The following is a 21,099-nucleotide window of genomic DNA, read 5'->3' on the forward strand; positions in this document are numbered from 1 at the left end:
AGCACTCTGCCATGCAGATCTGACAGGGAAATCCACACTGCAGCACACAGAGACCTTTTAGGGCATACCTGGGCACACCTGGGGACACCAAGCACACCTGGCACAGCTGGCACAGCTGGCACAGCTGCCGTGCGTTACCTGGCCGCGCTGCAATGCTCGGGGGCACACGCTGGCATGCTGCAGGCTCAGGCAGTTCTCCTCCTGCACTGCATCCTTCAGCTGCTCCTCCTGCAAGAGAAGCAGAGGTGGCACAGCCCCGGCCCAGCCCAGCCCAGGGCAGCTCTGCTGTGCCATTATTTGCCATGAACCAGGGGCAGAAGCACCAGATTCATTTGCAGCTCCAGGCAGCTCTGCCACAGCCCCCGGGTTCTCAGCAGATGATCTGATTAAAGACGTGCAAGCAAAGAGAGGTGAGCTGGCTCCACAGGCCTGGTGCCTGCACAAATAACAATAAAAATCTCCCTGTGAGGTAACCAAGAGCTCAGACGTGGCTGCCTCACCTCAGCCAGAGCTGGGAGGAGAGACTCAGCTGCCAGGAAATAAAGCAGTGCAGGTGTCCAGAAGGCAGTCTGAGGGCAAAAGCCAACAACGGGAATGTGTACTCATGTCCACACTTTTATATTCCCACACTTCACCTTATTTAATGTCTATTTCTTTCTAATATCAGTACCAGCCACATTCTAATCCAAGCACCAGAGCCTGGGTAGAGCATCTCTGTCCTGGAGGGACAGGTCAGAAATGCAGGCACTCAAAGGGAAGGAACCTGTGCTTCAAGATCAAGGGCTTGGCTGCAGCCTCGGGAATGTATTTTTGTGTGTTTAGACAGCAATATACGCTGGAAAAAAGAACAGTAAATAAAACTCAAATATACAGCCAAAGGTCAAAGTAGCAGGGCGGAAATGCTTTATCAGGCCACTCAAATCAAAATAGATGGAGCTCAGGAGAAGCCAGCAGCATCCTCTGACACTTGTGGCTATTTTGTTTTTGCACAAGCTCCCAAAGGAAGCTGTTGGAGGCTTTATCTTGAATTCAATTCCTTGTGCAGGTTGCCAGTTGTGAGGTGCCAGGCACTTCTGAGAGCAGAGGAGTCTCTGAGCTCACGCTGCATTCTCAAAGGTGCAAATTAAATCAGTAATTTCATGATAACAAGAGGCTGCTCAGAGCAGCTCCTGGGGATGCAATGAATACTTGTGTCCTCGTGAAGGTTAAAAGCCACTCGTGGGGTTTGAGTGCCCCGGGGTCTCTGCTCTGCCCCTCACAGGTTCTGCTCTCAGGGTCTGGGTGTGGAGTGACCCCAGGAGTGTAAAATCCTCATTTCCCAGCCCTGCAGCCACAGAAGGAGTCTGAATGTGCAGGATCAGCTTCTCAAGGCTGTTTATTTTCCCTTCTCTAGAACATTCTCCCTCTGCCCTGCTGAGCTCTGGCCAGCAGCTCAGCCATGGCATTCTGTCTGCCCTCAGGGGGTGTTTGCATTTTATACCAAAAACTGCCTGTGCCACGTTTGCAGTAACGTGCCATTATCTGTCATTTCTGTTGGGCAGTGTGTCTGTGCCTTAAACCAACAGAAAAGTGTCACCAGCACAGCAAGGCATGGAGGGCAAGGAGAAGGAGAAGAAGGACAGGACACACCCAAATCCCTCCATCTTGTCCCCCTGAATCCCATTCTAAAAACCCCGAAATTCTGCTTTTCCACCCTGTGTTAATTCAAATATCACACTACTCAAACCCTTGTGGTTTGTAATTGCTCACACAGAGTTGGCAGCTTTTTCCATGGGCTAAAATGGAAGCCACAGGTGTTTGTGACTTGGTGCCAAGGTCTCTGAGCCCCTGCAGGGTCTGGGGCAGCAGAGGATGTGCTGGGCTCCCACATCTGTCCCCTCCTGCCCCAGCACAGGGACAGCTCTGTGCAGCACTGCCTGCCACAAGCACCAGCTCCCACAACCAGAAAGCTGCACTTCAATAAATTACATTTCATGGAAAGCTATTACATACAGCGAAAAATAAACAAACAAAATAGTCTTACTTTTTTTAGGTGCTTTACTATTTCCATTTGAGCCTTCCTCTCAATTGCCACGGTGAAGCACATGTTAGCAAGTAGCACAGGAAAGTAGCTGGACATTTTCTGATGTTAACACTTAAAAACTAATGGATTCCTACAGAGACACTAGCAGACATGAGTGTTTTCCACTACCACTCTTAAGGTAGAGATACTCATTTTAAATAAAATCACTTCCCAATTGGATTTGCTTCGCTTTTAAAATAGGAACTTTTCCGTGCAAATTACACTCTGTTCTAACAAAGGAAAACAAATGCAGCTTTACCCCTCTAATCAGTAGGCTGAATTTAGCATAAGAAACACCACATAAAAATAGCACTTCTTAAAAAGCACTGCTAAAAAAGGGACCAGGAACTGCAGCAGTTTCTTGGCCTTGGAAACTACCAGTGTCCTGGCAGCACAGCTGGGAGCAGATCCTGGGGAGAAACACAAACAGCTCCTTCTTGGGGAGAAACACAAACAATTCCTTCTTCTTGGGGGGGAAACACAAACAATTCCTTCTTGGGGAGGAAACACAAGTAATTCCTTCCCAGGGAGGAAACACAAGCAATTCCTTCTTGGGGAGGAGAAACAATTCCTTCTCAGGGAGGAAACACATACTACACCAAGTATTTTGAAATCATTTGAATAGAGAGTGTGCATTAGTGCCTCCTGCACATGCAGGAATTTCCCCTCACACCTGGTGATAACTCATTAGAAACTTCTCAGCCACATTCCCCACTTCAATCTCTCTAGGGCCAGAACAAAGGAAAATCAGGGGCTGGAAAACAGCAACAAAATCGTTCTGATCAACTGCAGGGCTGGTCAGGCTCAGGCTGCAGCAGGAGCATCCTTGGCCAGGTACCTGCAGGGCACTGGGGCTTCATCTGCTGGGCAGCAGGCAAGGCCAGGGGGTGGATGAGCAGCCCTGGGAGCTGGGAATGTCCCCAGAATTCTCCTGACTCTGGGTCCCTCTCTGCTCCCTTAGCCCATGCCATCCATGCCATGCCATCCATGCCATGCCATGTCATCCCATCCGTGCCATCCCATCCGTGCCATGCCATGCCATCCCATCCGTGCCATCCCATCCATGCCATCCGTGCCATGCCATGCCATCCCATCCGTGCCATCCCATCCATGCCATCCATGCCATGCCATGCCATCCCATCCGTGCCATGCCTCGCTCTGTTTGCTGATCCCCTCGGTGCTCTTTGCCAGCTTGGCTGTCACAAAGCCTCTCCCGAGCTTTTCCTCCTTGCCGTGCACGAGGAGCAGAGAGCAGTGAACAAGATCAGCGTTGCCAGGGAAACCTCGTGCCCCAGCAGGTGAAAAACTCATTCTCGTGGCACTAAGGAAGGATGAAAATGCCCTGAACCTCAGCAGAGCATCAACCGCAGCTCAAAAAGCTTCATGGCTCTTCCGAAGATTGGCAGATTTGTTTTAGCAAGAAATATAGAGATGTGAATGTTAAAAACCCTCGTGTGAACTCTGGTGACATCAGTAATTATTCAGCTGTCTCAGAGTAATTTCATTAGGCAGAAACCTGTATTAATATATTGCATAAGTTTGGAAATCTCTCTGAAAAGTAAAGCCTAATTTGTAGAAGTTATAAGTGACTTGAAAACAGAAGATAATTTTTCATTTCGAGACAGGAGAAAAATATGCTGAATAATTTTAAGGATTAGGTGCCAGAAGCATCATTCAAAAACAGCTCTTCATGCTCCAAAAATTCAGAACAGATAATATTACAGCCTTCCAGTAAGACTGCACAATCCATTTTTCATCTGCTAGGCTAAGGTGGTACACAGAAACACAGAAAAAATTCACGAGTAAAGCAAAGTGGTTTGGACCAGTGCTTTCCCTGCATGTTCTTCTAGGGAAGGATGTACAGAGCCTCACATTTCCTGATGTGTTCCCAGCCAACAGCTCCGGGCAGTGACAGCAACCCCACTCAGGGAGAAGCCTGAAAACTGGGGGGCAGTGTAAAGGATTCCTACTGCTGCTGGAATACAGGACTCCACCCAGTCAAACGCTGAACATTTCTCCTGCTGAATTAAGGTTACAGAAAATCATCCCCAGTGCTAACAATATTTAGCTTTAGGCCTCGTCATTTTCAATTTTTCATTTAATAAAAATCAATTGTTGAGGCAGCTGTAAATGCAAAGCTGTGGAAGCTCTCAGGAAAGGCTGTGAGCAGAGGAAAAAAGGAAAAAGAAAGGAACACTGAAAAACACCAAGCATAAAGAATCTCTGATATTCTCCATTTCAAATTGCTGCTTATCAGAACTGAACAAAAAAGGCTGCACTTGATTAAAATAAGCCTCATGTTAAAATAAAACCTCATGTGTCCTCTTTGTACATAAACCTCCTGAGCCATGCACAGACAATATCAGCACCATTTCTGAACTCTCCCAACTCATCAGTTAAAACCAAACCCATGGTGGAAAATCTATTCTTGGAGAAAGACTGGATCTCTCACAAGGTAATTGTAATTCTCTATGCAAAACAAAACCTTGGAGAGGGTTTTTAAACTACAAAAAAAACCAAAAAAAATCCAGCACTTCAGACACTTGAGTCCAGATACTGTCAACTACATTTGTGCCTATTATCAGCTTCATTAACACATATTTTCTATTCCTATTGAACTAATTTTCAATTGTTGCTTATGTTTTCTCATGATATATTTATTTGTTCCACGGAATGCTGAGAGATCTTCGGTCCTCAAGCAAACTAATTAGTTTTAATTAACCAGAAGAAATTAGTTTAACGGATAACAAATTTCAGGGATGCTTCTGATTCACAGTGGGCTGAGAGAGAAGGTTCAGCAAAGGGGAGTATCAGCTTATCTTCCATTCCCAATAAAGATTTTGCAATTAGGCAACATCTCTAGGCACATGAAGAAATCACTGAATTATGTGTTCATATGATGGCTATCAGAGAACCTCGGGAAAAACAATCTGACACCAGGTCTGCATACAACTGCAAGGGCTGGGAGTGGAGGGATCCAAGGAAATTATTCCAACTCTTCTCCTCTGGAGATTTTATCTCTGATTTTATCTCTGCCCAGCCCGACACTGAAATGAAACTGAGCATCCCCAAATCTCCCCGATGCAGCCATCAGCAAAAGGAGGGATGCAAGTGAAAATTAAAGATAGCCCCAGATGGCTGCACATTTATGAAGTTTTCTAGAACATAAATTTCATCTCACTGATTCTTTTCCCAGCTACCTGCTGAAGAATGGCTCCTGCCTGCAGAACAGAGTCCCTGGCACACTGAGGTGGCAGGGACCAGTGACAAATGTCTGTCCTGAAACAGGAAAACCAGCTGGCCAGAGCTCAGAGAGAGAATGTTCCAGACAAGGGAAAATAAACAGCCCTGGGAAGCTGATCCTGCACATTCAGACTCCTTCTGTGGCTGCAGGGCTGGGAAATGAGGATTTTACCTCCACACCCAGACCCCTAGACTGGGCTGACAGCTCTGCTGTGACAGAGCCCAGCTCTGCAAACCCAACAGCAAGCACCTCCTAAAGTATGTCACAGGAAAAACCCAAACCTCTGCCTGTGCAAGGGGGAACTCAGGAAAAACCCAAAATCCTGCCTGTGCAAGGGGGAACTCAGGTAAAACCCAAAATCCTGCCTGTGCAAGAGAGAACTCAGGTAAAATTTATCTGCCTGTGCAAGGGGGGACCAGGTTTCCCTCTCCCTCCTGGGACTCTCTGAGCTCCCCGTGCAGGGCCCAGCACTGAATTTCTCCTTCCCCACAGCAGCACTGAGGGGGATTTGATTCTCCCCCAAATCTGCGTATCCCTCATGAGCCATCCTTTCCCTCCATTAGGGGCTTACTGTTGTTCTATTTTCTAAGCTCTCAGCAAATTAACAGTAAATTGAATTCCACAGAAAAGTTGTTACAGGCTTTCTCCCCCACGCCTGATTTAATCGCATTTTCTTCTCCTTCAATTTACACTACATTTAATTGTGGAAATTATTTCTAAGATTGATTTCTGATGATAATACTTATCACAGTTCAGAGGATTATTCTTTCTGTCTATTTTTAGCCAATTCTCAAAGAAAAGATTTAATCTGGAACAACTTGTGAAGGCCAAAAGTGATATTTAAACAAAAGATAATTTCTTTTCCCTTCTGCTTCCCCTCTGCTTCTGCACTACACCCAGCCTGTGGCAGGAGACACAAAGTCCTCACACATTTCCTCCTGTCACAAAAAATGCCAGCAAATGGAGGAGAATAGACAGAACTATAAATAAATCAGTATCATTCATTTGAATTAGATGTATGATAATTATTTTCTCTATGGACAAACCTACACGTAAATACATTCTTCCACAGTTTTCAAGTGATCTGAAATGCTTTCAAGAAAGAAAATTATTATTTATTGGTGCTACGTCATGACTGTAGCCTTCTGCTTAAAAAAAATATTCTCCATATAAAATTATCGCTATTTAAAGCCCTATGCTTCAAATTGTTTGAAAAAATATTCTCCATATAAAATTATCGCTATTTAAAGCCCTATGCTTCAAATTGTTTGAAGTATGACGGGAGATTATCTGCTTAATCCATTTCTGTCACTGGGGCATTTCAGATTTCATGCAGCTATGCCAAGTTAGCTCTGCTTGGCAGACCTGTGGAGCTCCTCAGGAAGCACAAAAGGAGTCGGGAGAAAATTCCCAGCCTGGGGCGGTTCAGGAGAGGGGAAATGCAGGGAAATGGAGCAGCAGGGAGAAACGCTGAGTTACAGCTCCGGTGCCCTGGAGGCTGGAGATCCCAGTGCCCTGGAGATCCCAGTGCCCTGCCAGGCTGGAGATCCCAGTGCCCTGGAGATCCCAGTGCCCTGGAGGCTGGAGATCCCAGTGTCCTGGAGGCTGGAGATCCCAGTGCCCTGGAGATCCCAGTGCCCTGAAGGCTGGAGATCCCAGTGCCCTGGAGATCCCAGTGCCCTGGAGATCCCAGTGCCCTGAAGGCTGGAGATCCCAGTGCCCTGGAGATCCCAGTGCCCTGCCAGGCTGGAGATCCCAGTGTCCTGGAGGCTGGAGATCCCAGTGCCCTGGAGATCCCAGTGCCCTGAAGGCTGGAGATCCCAGTGCCCTGCCAGGCTGGAGATCCCAGTGCCCTGGAGATCCCAGTGCCCTGGAGGCTGGAGATCCCAGTGCCCTGCCAGGCTGGAGATCCCAGTGCCCTGGAGATCCCAGTGCCCTGGAGGCTGGAGATCCCCGTTCCTCCCGTTGCTCCCTGTGGGAAGGCACAGCCAGGGATGCTGGGCACTGCTGGGGCTTCTCCCGCTGGGATTCTGCCCCAGCCCTGCCCAGCCGGGTCCTGCTCTGCCGGGAGCCCCAGGCACTGCACCCAGCACTGGGGATGCTGGAGCTGCCCCAAGGGAGCTCCTGCAGTCCCTGGAGCTTCTGCCTGGCCCAGAGGTGCAGAACCTGAGCCTCTTTTTCTGCTTTCAGCACAACTCAGCGGGACCCGCTCTCGGTGCTGCCCTAAAGGGCTTCAAGCTCGTAATCCCACTCGGGGATGCAGAGCAGCATCCCTGAGTGCAGGGCAGGGATGGACACCCAGCTCTGCCATGGAAATCCCTGTCCTGCTCCCCAGCAGCCTGGGAACAAATCCCAGCTCTGAGCATCTCCTCTCCGCCAGATTGTCAAATGGCATCGTTTCTTCTTATGTGCAAAATGTATTGGAAGTTGCTCCAATGCCAAAACTTGTCTGATCCTGCTACAATGTAGAAGAGAATAATTTCTAAATTTAGGAAGTAATTGCTTTGCTGTCCAGTGAAACGTACACTAAAAAATAATTTCCTCTAGGCAAGTCCTCATTTTGAACACCAATTCTGCCTTCAGTGACACAAGCACTAAACCTCTGGGAAAATGAAGCTGTGCAATCCCATTGTTGCTGTTTTCTGTTTCCTCGCCATTTCACAACACGATCCAAATAACAACAGCAGTGCTCAGATGTCATCCAATACATGCTTACAAAGTGCTTGGCAAATAAAACCACCCCATTCTCTTGGGTAATATTTCTCCTTGTGGCGGATTCTGGCTGCCCCAGTTGTGGTTTTATTAGAATCCTGAGCAGAGAGCTGACATTTCCCACTCCTTTGTGCACAGGAAAGGAAGAAAGGCTCTGGTTTCAGACAGAGTCACTGCCACTGCTGCCCTGGAGCAGCTCCTCGCCAGCCTGGAGCTCGGGAGCACCAAGACTTTGATTCCAGGAATTTCAGAGCCCTGAATTCCCGGCTTCTGAAACCTGACCAAGGCTGGAGTGAGGAGCCAAGCAAACAAGGTGGCAACAGAAGTTTGTTGCCCAAGATGTGCTTAAACCCCCTGCCAAATCCAAATCCCCAGCTGGGACCAGCCCTGCTTTGAGCAAGCCCCAGCCCTGCCCTGCAGGCACTCACCTCTCCCAGGTCTGAGCCCCACACAGCTCTGACACTCTGAATTTCTTCTGAATTACAAATTCAGTGCCAGACACTTCCAATCTCAGTTGTGATTCCACAGCTCTTCAAACCTGGCACCAATCCTGACAGGGAGAAAAGGGCAGACCAAAAATCCCAGAGCCCAGGCTCGCCATGACTTTTTGTCGGTGCACAAGGGGAAAGCAGGGTGAAGTTGCAAACCAGGAATGGGAATCAGAGACAAAATAAAGAGAGACCAGGGCTGTGCCCCAGCTCCCAGAGCGCCTCGTCACCTCGAATCCTGCCTGGCTGTGGGAAGGGCAGATTCTCAGCCACATTCTGGATCAGTTCCTGTCTTTCCAGCAGCACAAGGTGCAGCACAGAGCTCCAGGAGGTTTTAATGCTCAGCTTGAAGCTCACCATGGCTCTCAGTCATCCCGGGCAGCCTGGGGTCTGATAACCCATTCCTGGGGCACTAGAACTCTGCTTTTCTGCTTTCTGCTGCAGAACTGTGGCACTGCAGGGGAGTTCACAGGTGCCACCACGCAGGAGCTCAGTGCTGAGGGAAAGAGGGAATCACCCATCCTTGTTCTTGGCATTTCTAACATGGAGCTTCATCTGCATCCTCAGCAATGAGAACCTCAACAATCTTCAAAACCTCCTGTGCTCTGAACTTCTGGAGGATGCTGGTGGGTTTTTGAAGACTGAGCAAAAGAGAGGTTGCATTTAAAATATGGCCCAAACTCCCAAGTTCAGTATGCTACAAAATCCCTCACATTTCCAACAGCCTGAGCAAAGAAGCCAGTGCTGGTTCACTGGTGTAACACAGCACTGACCATTTCCAAAGCTGTGAAGAAAGGGACATTAGTGTGGCCTAAATGTCACTGGTTTTAATCAGCAGCTCTCCAGGGAGCAGACAGTGTAGGAGCAGTGGGGGGTTTTCTGTGCTCTGGAAGGGTTTGTTCCCAGCTGGGTTACCCCAGACAGTGACAGGCAGCCCCAGGGCACACAGTAGCTTCTCCTGCACCTGGCTGGGCTGGAGAACAGCCTGCCAACATCACCTGGCTTGTTCAGCAGGAGCTTTTGTGTTCTCCTCTCTGTGGTTTGCAGTCTGGCAGGAAGGGTGATTTTTCCTCACAGGTCTCTGTGTGTGTTCTAACAGCTCAACCCGGGCTCTGATTTTTCAGCCTGCTTAGGAGCCAGAGGAGGCTTTTAGGGTGGGAGACATTAATGTCACTTGAATCAAACCTACCCGAGACTCTTATTGCCATATTCTGAGGAAAGGACTCAAAACAGGAACTGTGGGGGAAAAAAATGGGAAAGGAGAACATTAAAGCTGCTGTTCTCTGGCAGAAACAACCGTCCTGCTTTTATTGCTCGTGTTTGCAGCTGGGAAGGGCCTGAGCAGCGTCTGCTCCCAGCCCCCCTCAGAGCTGGGAATTCCTGCCTGTGCCAGCCAGCAGGGCTGGGCACTGCCCAGGCCAGGCTGCAGCAGAGCCTGCAACGGAACACGCATCAAAACCTGCAGCAGAACATGCAGCAGAGCCTGCAGCAGAGCCTGCAACGGAACACGCATCAAAACATGCAGCAGAGCCTGCAGCAGAGCCTGCAACGGAACACGCATCAAAACATGCAGCAGAACATGCAGCAGAGCCTGCAGCAGAGCCTGCAACGGAACACGCATCAAAACCTGCAGCAGAGCCTGCAGCAGAGCCTGCAACAGAACACGCATCAAAACCTGCAGCAGAACCTGCAGCAGAGCCTGCAGCAGAGCCTGCAATGGAACTCACATCAAAACATGCAGCAGAACATGCAGCAGAGCCTGCAGCAGAGCCTGCAACGGAACACGCATCAAAACATGCAGCAGAACATGCAGCAGAGCCTGCACCTGCTGCTAGGGGACACCCAGCCCTGCACAGTGCAGCAGAGCCTGCATTTGCTTCTGGGGGACACCCAGCCTTGCACAACTGTGCCAGAACCATTACCAGAACATGCAGCAGAGCCTGCACCAGAGCCTGCAGCAGGACATGCAGCAGAACACACACCTGGCAACCTGGCCTTGGAAAATGCTCATGGAAGCATTATTCCAGGGCTTCTGGAGCTTTCTATTGCACCAGCACTTTGGAGCTGTGGAGCTTTTTCCTCTTCCATAAATTTACTTTTTGTACCACATATTCATGAACAGAGGGTTCCCAAAAATCATGTTTCCTTTTTGCAATGCACAAGAAAAATTAAGCCCCTTAAATACATTTTCAGACAACTCAGAATATTCTTTCAATTACTATTCAAGCTAAAACAGTTATTTTCAATTTTCCCAAAATAAGAAATTTGAAAAACTTCTGATTTTCTTCAAAGCCATCCTCATACTTCAGTATTGACCACTGTGCATCTCTTACTTTAAATAAATTAGACGTGTCTGAATCTGAATCTGCAAATCAAATCTGGTACTGGACTCAAACATCAGCAAATTTCACTCAATACATTGCCAATTTCAGTGACTAAAAACCCTTTTGGATTTTTTTCCTTTTTTGCTCTAACTCCTCCTTCTGACAAGAATTCACAGAAGAATGTGACATTTCCAAATCTGTGCTTTCTGTGAGAGGAACGTCAGCCCAGAAGCACCTCCTGGGCTGAAGCACGAATCCTTTGCTGGGCACCATCCAAGACGGGATTAAAGTCCTGAGTGGCTTCAAGTGGTTGTGCCTGGCCTGAGGGAAAAGGGCTTCACTGCCCAAAATTTCAGGTAGAATTTCTAATTTAGCACATGCAGCAGGAACCCCACAAAGCTCAGCTATTTAAATGTGCTTTAGCAGAGGTTTCACGGTGCCTCCCTGACTGTTCTGTCCAGGTTACTGAATATGGTGCTACCTCCCCCAAAGGCAGAGATTTCCCACTCACACTCGGGGGCTTGTCTTGGTTTTAAATTAATTATATGGTAATGTGCTAAAAAATGCTGCTACATGGGAGGAGTGCAGCCTTCTTCACCTTCTAGATAAGGACACAGTCCTATTTCAGGGAAATTATTTCCAGCATCTGAACAGTTGAGATCTTGCACAGGGTATGGCCCAGCTCATCTGTCAATCTGAATTGCCTCATGTGTGAGAAATGCTCTCACAGGGCCAGAATCAGAGAAATAGAACTGAAATTAAAATCCAAAATTGAAGTCAAAAAGCCCAAAAAGGCTCCTGCTGATAGAGCAGCAAAGGGGAAAAGTCACAGCAATGTTCTGCACTGCTGATGCTCTGCAGAAGCAGATCCCCCTCGGTTACTGCGAGGGGGGGGCACAGCAGCTGCAGCTCCTGGCTGCGAGGGCAGGCAGGACCCCCCTGCTCCCCTTGTCTCTCTGCTCTGGGGCTGGCACTGCTGCCACTGCAGCAGAAAACAGAATTGCCCTGGCACGGGGCTGGCAGAGTGCTCAGAGCACTCCCACCCCTCCCGTGTGAGGTGAACTCAGCTCTGAGGGCTGGAAATTCAAACCCTGCAAGGAGAAGGGGAAGCAGCTGCCTGGCGTGGGCAGTTTTGTCCCCTGTGCCCCCATCCAGCTGTTTGGAGCTACAGAAAATCCAGGAGACAGCTGTCAGTCAGTCAGTCAGCCTGTAACAATTACATGGCTTTAACACTCTTTTTAATTGCTTTTAATTATTAATATTTACGTTGCCCTCGAAATGACAGAGCGTCCCAGCTGGAGTCACGGATACATTTTTAATAATGTTGGAAAGCAAAGCAAAAATCTCAGTGTGGTACCCAGTATTACCTGTGAGTGTGCTTGGAGCCAGGCTCCCTGGGGCACACTCAGAGCAGTTGGCAGAGCTGGAAACATCCCTGAGTGCTGAAGGAACTGTTTTGCACAGGAAATAACACAGAGATGCTTGCTTCTGTCTTTAACAAAATTAGCAGCATTTAGCCTTAAAAAGGAGCCAGGCTCACAACTGACAAATGCTCTGGTCTTCAAGAAAATGGAAAAAAATATGGAAGAAAGATGGGAAAACTGAATTTGGTTCAGAACTGTGGCTGGAGAATAATCAAACCAGGTTTGAGTTCCCTTCTGACCCTTCGGAAGCAAAACTCAACCAACACTTCCTGCTCCAAATGCAAGCAAGGAAAACCTCAGGTGCCAGAAAATGCACAGCTCCATCTCCACAGGACACGACCAGTCTGCCAAAATTAACTGCTACGCTGTAAAGTTGGGCTGTAAGAGATTAATTATATGAATGAAAAGTGCCCAGAATACATCTTCTTATTATTGTTACTTTTAGTATACTTAGGGCTTTTAAAATTTTTTTTCTACATTGACTTCAGATCAAACTATTTCCAAATTTTCAAACTACACAACATGTTTATGGAGAAAAATAGGAACAGATTCTCTTATGAATACATTTTGGTCAGTCTTTATCTTTTACTTACTCCCAACTTCCCAACCTTGGTTTACATTTCAGCATCTGACAGGAGCAGGGCTTATTCCAACTAAACCAAATTACAGGTATTAATTAATGGCTCATGCTTGTTTGCCAGCTCCTGCAAGCAGAAGGGTGGATAAAAATGTATTTACAGCAGAATTTAATTACCCATTTTCAAGCCACTGGCCTCCTGGCAAAAGCCTCCTGATGTAGTGCAGAATAGGACTTGGATTAAGAATTAATTTACTGTCAGGAGTGATCTGCAATTTAACAGCTTAATCGAGTTTGCTGTGAAATTGGTCAGGAGCTCTGGAGCCTGAGCTGCCCCAGAGCTGCTGCAGCCAGGCAGGGTCGGGATCCACAGCTCAGGCAGAAACCCAGAGCCTGGGGCAGGAGCTGCTGAGGATTCACAGCTCAGGCAGAAACCCAGAGCTCCTCCTGTGACCAGGAGATCAGGAGTTGCTCAGAAACCCAGAGCCTGGGGCAGGAGCTGCTCAGGATCCATAATTCAGGCAGAAACCCAGAGCCTGGGGCAGGAGCTGCTCAGGATCCATAATTCAGGCAGAAACCCAGAGCCTGGGGCAGGAGCTGCTCAGGATCCATAATTCAGGCAGAAACCCAGAGCCTGGGGCAGGAGCTGCTCAGGATCCATAATTCAGGCAGAAACCCAGAGCCTGGGGCAGGAGCTGCTCAGGATCCATAATTCAGGCAGAAACCCAGAGCCTGGGGCAGGAGCTGCTCAGGATCCATAATTCAGGCAGAAGCCCAGAGCCTGGGGCAGGAGCTCTCTCCCGTGGAGTCACTCCGTGCTGGCTCCCTTCAGCACCAGACCGTGCTGGGCTCAGTTCTCCACTCTGTGCACTCAGAACAGAATTCCCCTTCCATTTCCCTGGAGGGCTGCCCAGGGTGAGCTGTGGGGAGCAGCAGCAGCAAAGCCACCCCCAGCTCAAGTGGGAAGCCAGGCTGCAGCCCTCTAAATGCCAAGGCACAGAAAAAGCCTGCTTGTCCCAATTTCTTCATGTTATTTTGGTACACTTCAGGAAAAAACCCAACAACACGTAACTCATTAATTATAACCTTTCAAAAGTGTTTTCCTTCCCCCCAAACTGCTAAAATTTAGCAGAGCTGCAGCCAAAGTTCTAATAGAACTATTTTTAGCTTTTGTCATGCACAGAACATCATGAAGTAGGTCTCATCCTTCTATTAATGCAAATGTGTTTGAGCAGTGGGTTTAAAATATGCTAATCACCGTTTCTTTGGGCTCTGGAGTCTGTGCTGATGTGAGCTCACCCCAGACAGGCCAGAGGAGGAACACCAATGGACAGTCCAACAAGAATGCACGCTCCAGTGACAGCCACGTGCAGATTTGGTTGCCAGGTTTATGTATTTCACTATTTCCACACCCAACAACCTTTTCATACATGCTGGTCTTCCTTTCTGCTGCCTGAGCCGAATTACCGGAGTGTTTTAAAAATGGAACTGCTTTTGATGGTCACATGCACTGGCTTTCTTTGGAAAGTGGTTCAGTGCTGATGAGAGGGACCAGATTGGAGTTCCCTGATAATCCACAAGGAAAACAAGGCACTGGCAGGGCAGTAGCTCAGCCAGCTTCCCTGCAGTGCATCTCCCCTTAAATGCCCAGAGGAAAACCAAAACCAGCAACACTGACACCTCACATCTGAGCCGCAGGCTGCCCCTGCCTGCTCCCGCCCTTGGCCTTGTTTCCCATTTTCAGTGCCAGGGGAGCAGTGAGGGAAGGGCCTCGGTGGGCTGGGCTGTGCCCAGGGCAGCCCAGCCAGCAGCACAGCCCTGGCACCTCAGGGGTTACCCGGGGAGCAGCAGTGGAGGTGCTGCCTCTCTGCCCCAGGGAGAGATGCTCTCTGCAGTGATAAGGACAAAGTGCCAGAGCTACACAGCTCTCCCTTCTACCAGTACTGAAAATCAGGGCTTTTAACTGGCAGAAAATCCTACTGTGAGCTTTGCTCATGCACCCAGAGTGCAGCAGGCAGCATCACCTCTGAGAGACGAGGCCTGGGAGCTCCTAAGCACTGCTTACACTCACCTGCAAAGCCAAACTGCAGTCTAAGGAATGAAGAACATTTCTTAATGACACACAAATAAGTCAGCAATTAGAGGAGAATTTGCTAGCATAGACAAATAAACACGTAAGAGCACAGGATTCCAAAGTGACCAAAGTAACTCAGCCAGAATACTGCAAAGAGAGGCACAAGGCTCAGTCCTGTGGCACAAAAGCACAGCAGCAGCAAAGACTGGGAGGGTTTTGCTGTGCTGGGAGCCCAGCAGCCCCCTCAGACACCTCCCTGCCACAGCCAGGGGAGCCCTGCCTGCCCTCGGGTCACAGCTGGAGAATGGCTCGTCCCATCCCAGCAGATATCCACCTGCACACCTCTTTTCTTACCTTGCAACATTTCATCATTACCCTGCAAAAGATCAAATCCCATTAAAATGCATCTTCCAGTTACTTGTGCAAATGTTGGTGCAGCTCTAGAATTGCACTTTATCTTCTATTAACTGAAATGTCACTGCAGAATATTTGAAGAGTTTGCACTCCTCTCCAGGACAAGGTGTGCCCCTTTGATTCTGGGATTTTACCTGTTAGAAATTATCTGCAAATCTTCACGGCAGCTCCACAGAAGATGCCACGTGCTGCTGGGGGAGGAACCAGAGAGTTCCAAAGGTGCTCACGAGTGGCCTCAGTGAAGAATCAGCTGGCTCATAATACAAAGCCCAGCTTTACAAAAATCAGTGTTTATTTTCTGAAGCCTCAGCACAGCCAGAGGCAGCTCTGGACCTGAGCAGGAGCCAGTGAAGAACAGAGGTGTTACAACTGTTCCCACTGCAGAAAGCTTTGATATTCCCCAGCATTTTCCTCACCTGGGTTTGGTGTAATCACTGCTTGAAAGTAAAATCTAAGTCCTCATGCATCCTGTAAAAAGGAGTCAAGCAGTCCCCTAAATAATTTGTAAATTAAGTCTCAAGCCAGAGTAGAAACCTGCCACATAATCCACCTCTGAATTCACTGGGCTTAAAGGTTTTTGTATGGGGTTTAAGATTTACATTTTTCAGTATCACCTGAATACTTTGCCTCCAACCACTGTGCTGGACAAGAAGCCTTGAAAGATTCTGCAGTCTGATTCATTGGGAAAAAAGTTAATTAAATCCCATTCTCTCCTCAGACATACTATTCTGTCTTAAAAGATGATTAAAGAAGAGACAAATGTAATTAGGGCAGGAAAACATAGGAGTGTCTTTATTGCAAGGGCAGTTTCGAGCCAACAGCCCCTTTAGCCAGTGGCAGTGGGAATATTGTGCTCTGGGGAGGGGGAGGAAAGGTCAGCCTGCTTTCATGGCTGCTAATTTAATCCAGTTTTACCCTGGACATGTCTCATTGTTTGGGCCTTTAAATACCCTTTCCTGCTTCTACTCATTCAGGAATGTAATGAGCTCCTTGAAATATGATTAGAAAAAAATGCTTTTTAAAACCCCATTAAGATCTATTTTTGATGGAAGTTTCCTCCATAGCCTACAGCTAAGAAAAGCTTTTATTATGCTGGCAGTGTATCAATAAACTCCAAACAGAATTCTGCATTTGCACAGGTAAAAGCTGATCTAGAAAACACCATCAGAAATGGAAAGCTGTACAAGCCATTGCAGTGATGTGGAGAGAAAACCGGTGATGGAATCGTAAAGCTCACTAGGACCCAGTGTTTAAAAATGCTGAAAGGAGGTGCCCAATTAGCAAAATTCAGATACATTATCAGCAGCATCAGCATTTCCATGCCCCAGATGCTGGCTTGGCCAGGACATCAGCGGTGCCACTGCCCAAACTCTCCCCGGGTAGGGGCACACAGGGCAGCAGCCGGGGGCAGTTCCTGCCCAGAGCAGCTCCGTGGGACAGCCCCAGCATTTCCAGCCAGGGAATTCCTGCTTTTCCATCAGGCTGTGTCCCACTGGCTTGCTGCCACCTCTGGGAGCTGGAAACCACCTCCCAGCAGGGAGCAGCGACAAATCCTGCTGCCCACAGCAGTGGGATCCCTGCTCTGACCTGGGCACGACCTGGGCACGCAGAGGAGCCAGAGCAGCACCGGGGCAGCCCCGAGGCTCCTGCTCTGCACAGGGGCCAGAGCAGCCCAGGGGGTGCCAGGAAAGCTGGGAATCCGGGAAAAATGGGAATTCAGGAAAAATGGGAATCCAGACAAACCCGGGAATCTGGGAAAGCTGGAAATTCAGGAAAAATGGGAATCCAGGAAAAATGGGAATCCGGGAAAAATGGGAATCCAGGAAAGCTGGGAATTCAGGAAAAATGGGAATCCAGACAAACCTGGGAACCTGGGAAAGCTGGGAATCCAGGAAACCTGGGATTTCAGACAAACCTTGGGATTTCAGACAAACCTGGGATTTCAGGAAACCCTGGGATTTCAGGAAAGCCTGCTTCCCCAGGAGCTGAGGCAGCTGCAGGTGCCCAGGGAGGGCTGGGGCTCAGCAGGGCTGGGGCTGCACTTCTGGCCACACAGAGCAGCAGGAGCCCTGCCCTGCAGGGAGCAGATCTGGCACTGCACAGGTAAAATTTGCTTTACTGCCTGGAAGCACAGCAGGGCCAGGGAATCTGCTCTGGAAGGAGCAGACCAGCTGCACGCACAGGGAAATTTGGTTTGCTGACACACAGCCCTTCCTCTGACAGCCAAACCCTGCTAGGACACACAGTGCCAGGGGAAAAGCTGCACCTCCCTTTGGGGCCTGCAGTGGGAATGGCTAAAAGTTGTTATTGATGCAGCTGCAGCAGCTCATGAAAAATTAAAGTGCAAAGAACAGTAGGTTCAAATTTAGCCCCAATGTAATGTAATTACAGTATGAAAGAAACATTATTTAATATTTTGTTGGGAAATTCTAGTTCTGGTGTCAGAGTTCCTGGCTCTCTCACCATCCAGGCTCCAAAACGTGTTTTAACAGAGGCTGGTTTGGGTGCCCAGGGTTTATTTGCCCTTTGCCCATCTGGATTCCATGTGTTCCCCAAATCCTGCACAGGAGCAGAGGGAACAGGCTCTGGATGCACTCAAAGGCTGCCTGCTGCAAACAATCTTTTCTCTCTTTGCTCTCAAGACCCAACCCCAAGCCAGGGCTTTCTGCTCCTGGGGGCACAACCTCTGTGTTGAGGGGATAACCAGGCATGGCCCCAGTGCTGCCCCGGTGGGTTTTTGACAAGGGCTGGGGCTGGCTCTGCAAGCAGCCCCTCCTTCCCAAGGGCCTCCTGCCCAGGGAAATCTGACACAACAGGAGAGGATTGACTCCACTTTTTCACCAGAAATGCCTTTCACCAGACCTTAGCATTCCGTTCACATCACTGCTGTGTAATTATTCCTTTCAGAAGCAGAGATGCAAAGAAGGCATTAACAGCCGTTCAAAATATCACATTTATGCACTTTTCTCTTGTCATATTAAATATAATTACTTCTGATGCAATCAAACTCATATCCTTCAAATGGATAAATCCAGCACCAAATTTAGAACCTCAAGCTTCAAACACCAGGCTCTTAAAGCAGAGCTTTAAGCCTTCACTTTCATTTCAGAGAAGTACAAAGAAGAACAGTGAGAACATAAGGTTTAAAAGTGGTATTTTAAAATGAAATTTCTTTAAATTGTTCTGTTAGTTACTGGTGGCAACGTGCTTTGAAGATCAAAGGTGATATATGAACCACATCCCATAGCTCAGGAGATGGGAACCAGCTAACTGACCAGGCCTTCTAGAAGTTTCTTCTCTGAATTCAAAAAGTGCCTGAAAACCAGAGCATGTGCAAGCCACAGAAATCACCCAGCAAACACCTGCTGCTCTTCAGAGAGGAGTGCCAGGGGATGCCCCAGACCAGACTGGGATGTGCTGCCAGAGCCACAGGCTGTGCCCAGGAGCCTGCACGTGCTGCCCATGCATGCAGAGCCCAGCACTGGGATTATCTGTGCCACGGTCTTGGCAGCACTGGGATTATTTGTGCCACGTTCTTGGCCTTCACACCCTCATTTCAGCCTTGGGCTGCATCACAAGTACACAGGAGTGTTTGTGTCAGTCCTGCCATGGCTGTGCAGGAGCTCAGGAAATCAGTGAGCATTGGAGGAGGGTGCACAAAAACCCTCCCAAAACCTCCCCCGCAGAAACCCCAACCCCCTGAACCTGTGCACATGCAGACAAACCCCAAACCAGCCCAGAGCAGCAGCCTGCACTGCAAAACAAAACTTCTCCCCAAATGCAGCAGCTGGCACAGAGCTGGAAACAAATGCAGGACTCACCAAGAGCTGCCAGGGACGACGCTTTGATCTAAGGTGGTTACATGGGACTTGGAACCTGTGTCTCTCCTACAAACCAGGTCTGCTCAGGTATTTCCTGTGAAGCTGCAGGCACGAGGGATCATTTCCAGCCTGTGCAGGAGGAAGGGAAGGAGTCAGTGGCCAGTTTGTCCCAGCTGCATTCGCACTTGCTCTCCCCACTGCACATGGGCTTCACCTCATGTGCCCCCAAAAGCTGCAGGAAAGTGATGGTTAATTATCCAGTACATACAATAAAAGCCAATCTAAATTAATAAACTCAGCCTTGCTGGTTAAACATTTTTGTCATGGGCAGGCAGCAAGACTGAAGTCTGACAAAAAACTCCAAAATAAGCCTTAAAATGGTGTCATCACTGGTATGCTGCAAGAAAATAATTTCACAGGGCAAATGAAAAAATTCAGTCTCAGTCTCTCCTCTAAGAAATGTAGGGACACAGAATGAAGCAGAAAATTCTGTCCAATATTTATCATTGCAGTCTGCAGGTTTGCCAGAATCTCTCTTTGCATTAACAACAAGTTTCCAGCAAAGGTTAACACAAGGCACCATTAGAAATCCTGGAGGGTTTTTGCTGTCTCACCCACTCAACTCACAGTACTCCTTAGCTTAATGGGATCATTACATTTGGTATTTCAAACCTATTTGGATGGAATCAGTGAAGACAACGTTCTCAAATTCCTTTTCAAAAGGTTTGGGAACAGCCCCCTCAAATGCTCTACATTTTCCTTTGCAGTCCTTGCAAGCCAACATTCCAACACCACCTGCAGCATCTCCAGCTGCTTCCTCAGGAAACACAAACACCAGGGGAAAGTTTCCTCAAAGCAGAGGGACCTTTGCAGTTGGTTTCTGTGAGGACTTTTGCTGTGTCCTCACTTCTCCACTGAGTCTCCACACCTCTGAACCATATGCTCTATCCTCACATCCCTCTTTTTGCAAGATTCAGGTCAGAAGAACCAAGTGCAAGTTGTTAGAGCCACTGGAAGAGCAGTTTTAGAAATAAATCATGTGGCAGCTAGGGCTCTGGAGCAGTTAGGCACCTTTCCATAATGCTTGATTTGGGCTGCAGTTCACTAACTAGAAAATAAACTGAGTGGAAAGATCTGCTGATTAAGCTCAGTAAATAAAATTCTGGTGAGCCCCCACCTTTGCAGAGCTGCACTGAGAGGTGGGAGGGAATTCAGACACAGCAATAACTCCCTTCCACCAGCACTCAACACCTGGAACCTGTCCTCTCTGCAAAAACCATCAGGGAACCTGTCCTGTCTGCAAAATCCATCAGGGATCCTGTCCTCTCTGCAAAATCCATCAGGGATCCTGTCCTTTCTGCAAAATCCATCAGGGATCCTGTCCTTTCTGCAAAATCCATCAGGGATCCTGTTTTCTCTGCAGAAACCATCAGGGCAGCAGCTCCCACCTCTCCTCATCTCCACACAAACATCCCATGCCTCCGCTGAGCCCAGGGAATGCCCATGGCTGTGCCAAGGTGTCCAAGTGCCCTCCTCAGCATTCCCCTGCTCAGGGCTGCCCAGCCAGGGGCACAGCAGGGCACAGCCATCCCCAGCAGTGCCACAGACCTTCCTCCCCATCCCAATAATCCCAATCACCTCTGAGCTCAGATCCATCACCATGGCTGTTACACAAGGGCAGCACAGCCCTCTGGAGCCTGGATTTGTGCTAAATCCCACGATGGAATAGGGGAGGGGATGAGAAGCATGAATCAGTTCTTCCAAAGACTTATTAATTCCCTGGAATGGAACTCTAAGAATGCCTTTGGATGCTGTCCCTGCACACCCAGAGCGGCAGGGCACATGAACTGCAGGCTGTGTGCGTAGAGGCTGCAGTCTGACAGACTGCACAGAGCTACTGACAGACACTTCCACCCATGCCCCACATTTCCATCCAGCCTCAGAGGCCTTTACTTACAC

At 48.5% G+C, this 21,099-nt stretch overlaps 1 protein-coding gene across 1 annotated transcript in view; it reads right to left on the reverse strand.

The window, feature by feature from the left end:
• The window catches only part of RIMBP2 (RIMS binding protein 2), a 64,068-nt gene extending 44,886 nt beyond the window's left edge, over positions 1–19,182 (reverse strand). Inside the window, exons 1-2 of the mRNA XM_077787274.1 lie at positions 19,141–19,182; positions 139–228 (exon numbers count right to left, since the gene is read on the reverse strand). The gene's annotated coding sequence lies outside the window, so the exon portion shown is untranslated. The remainder of the gene's footprint in view (positions 1–138; positions 229–19,140) is intronic.
• Positions 19,183–21,099: the final 1,917 nt, after the last annotated feature.

Source organism: Lonchura striata, chromosome 18 (assembly GCF_046129695.1).
Source record: "Lonchura striata isolate bLonStr1 chromosome 18, bLonStr1.mat, whole genome shotgun sequence".
Taxonomy (NCBI): Eukaryota; Metazoa; Chordata; class Aves; order Passeriformes; family Estrildidae; genus Lonchura; species Lonchura striata.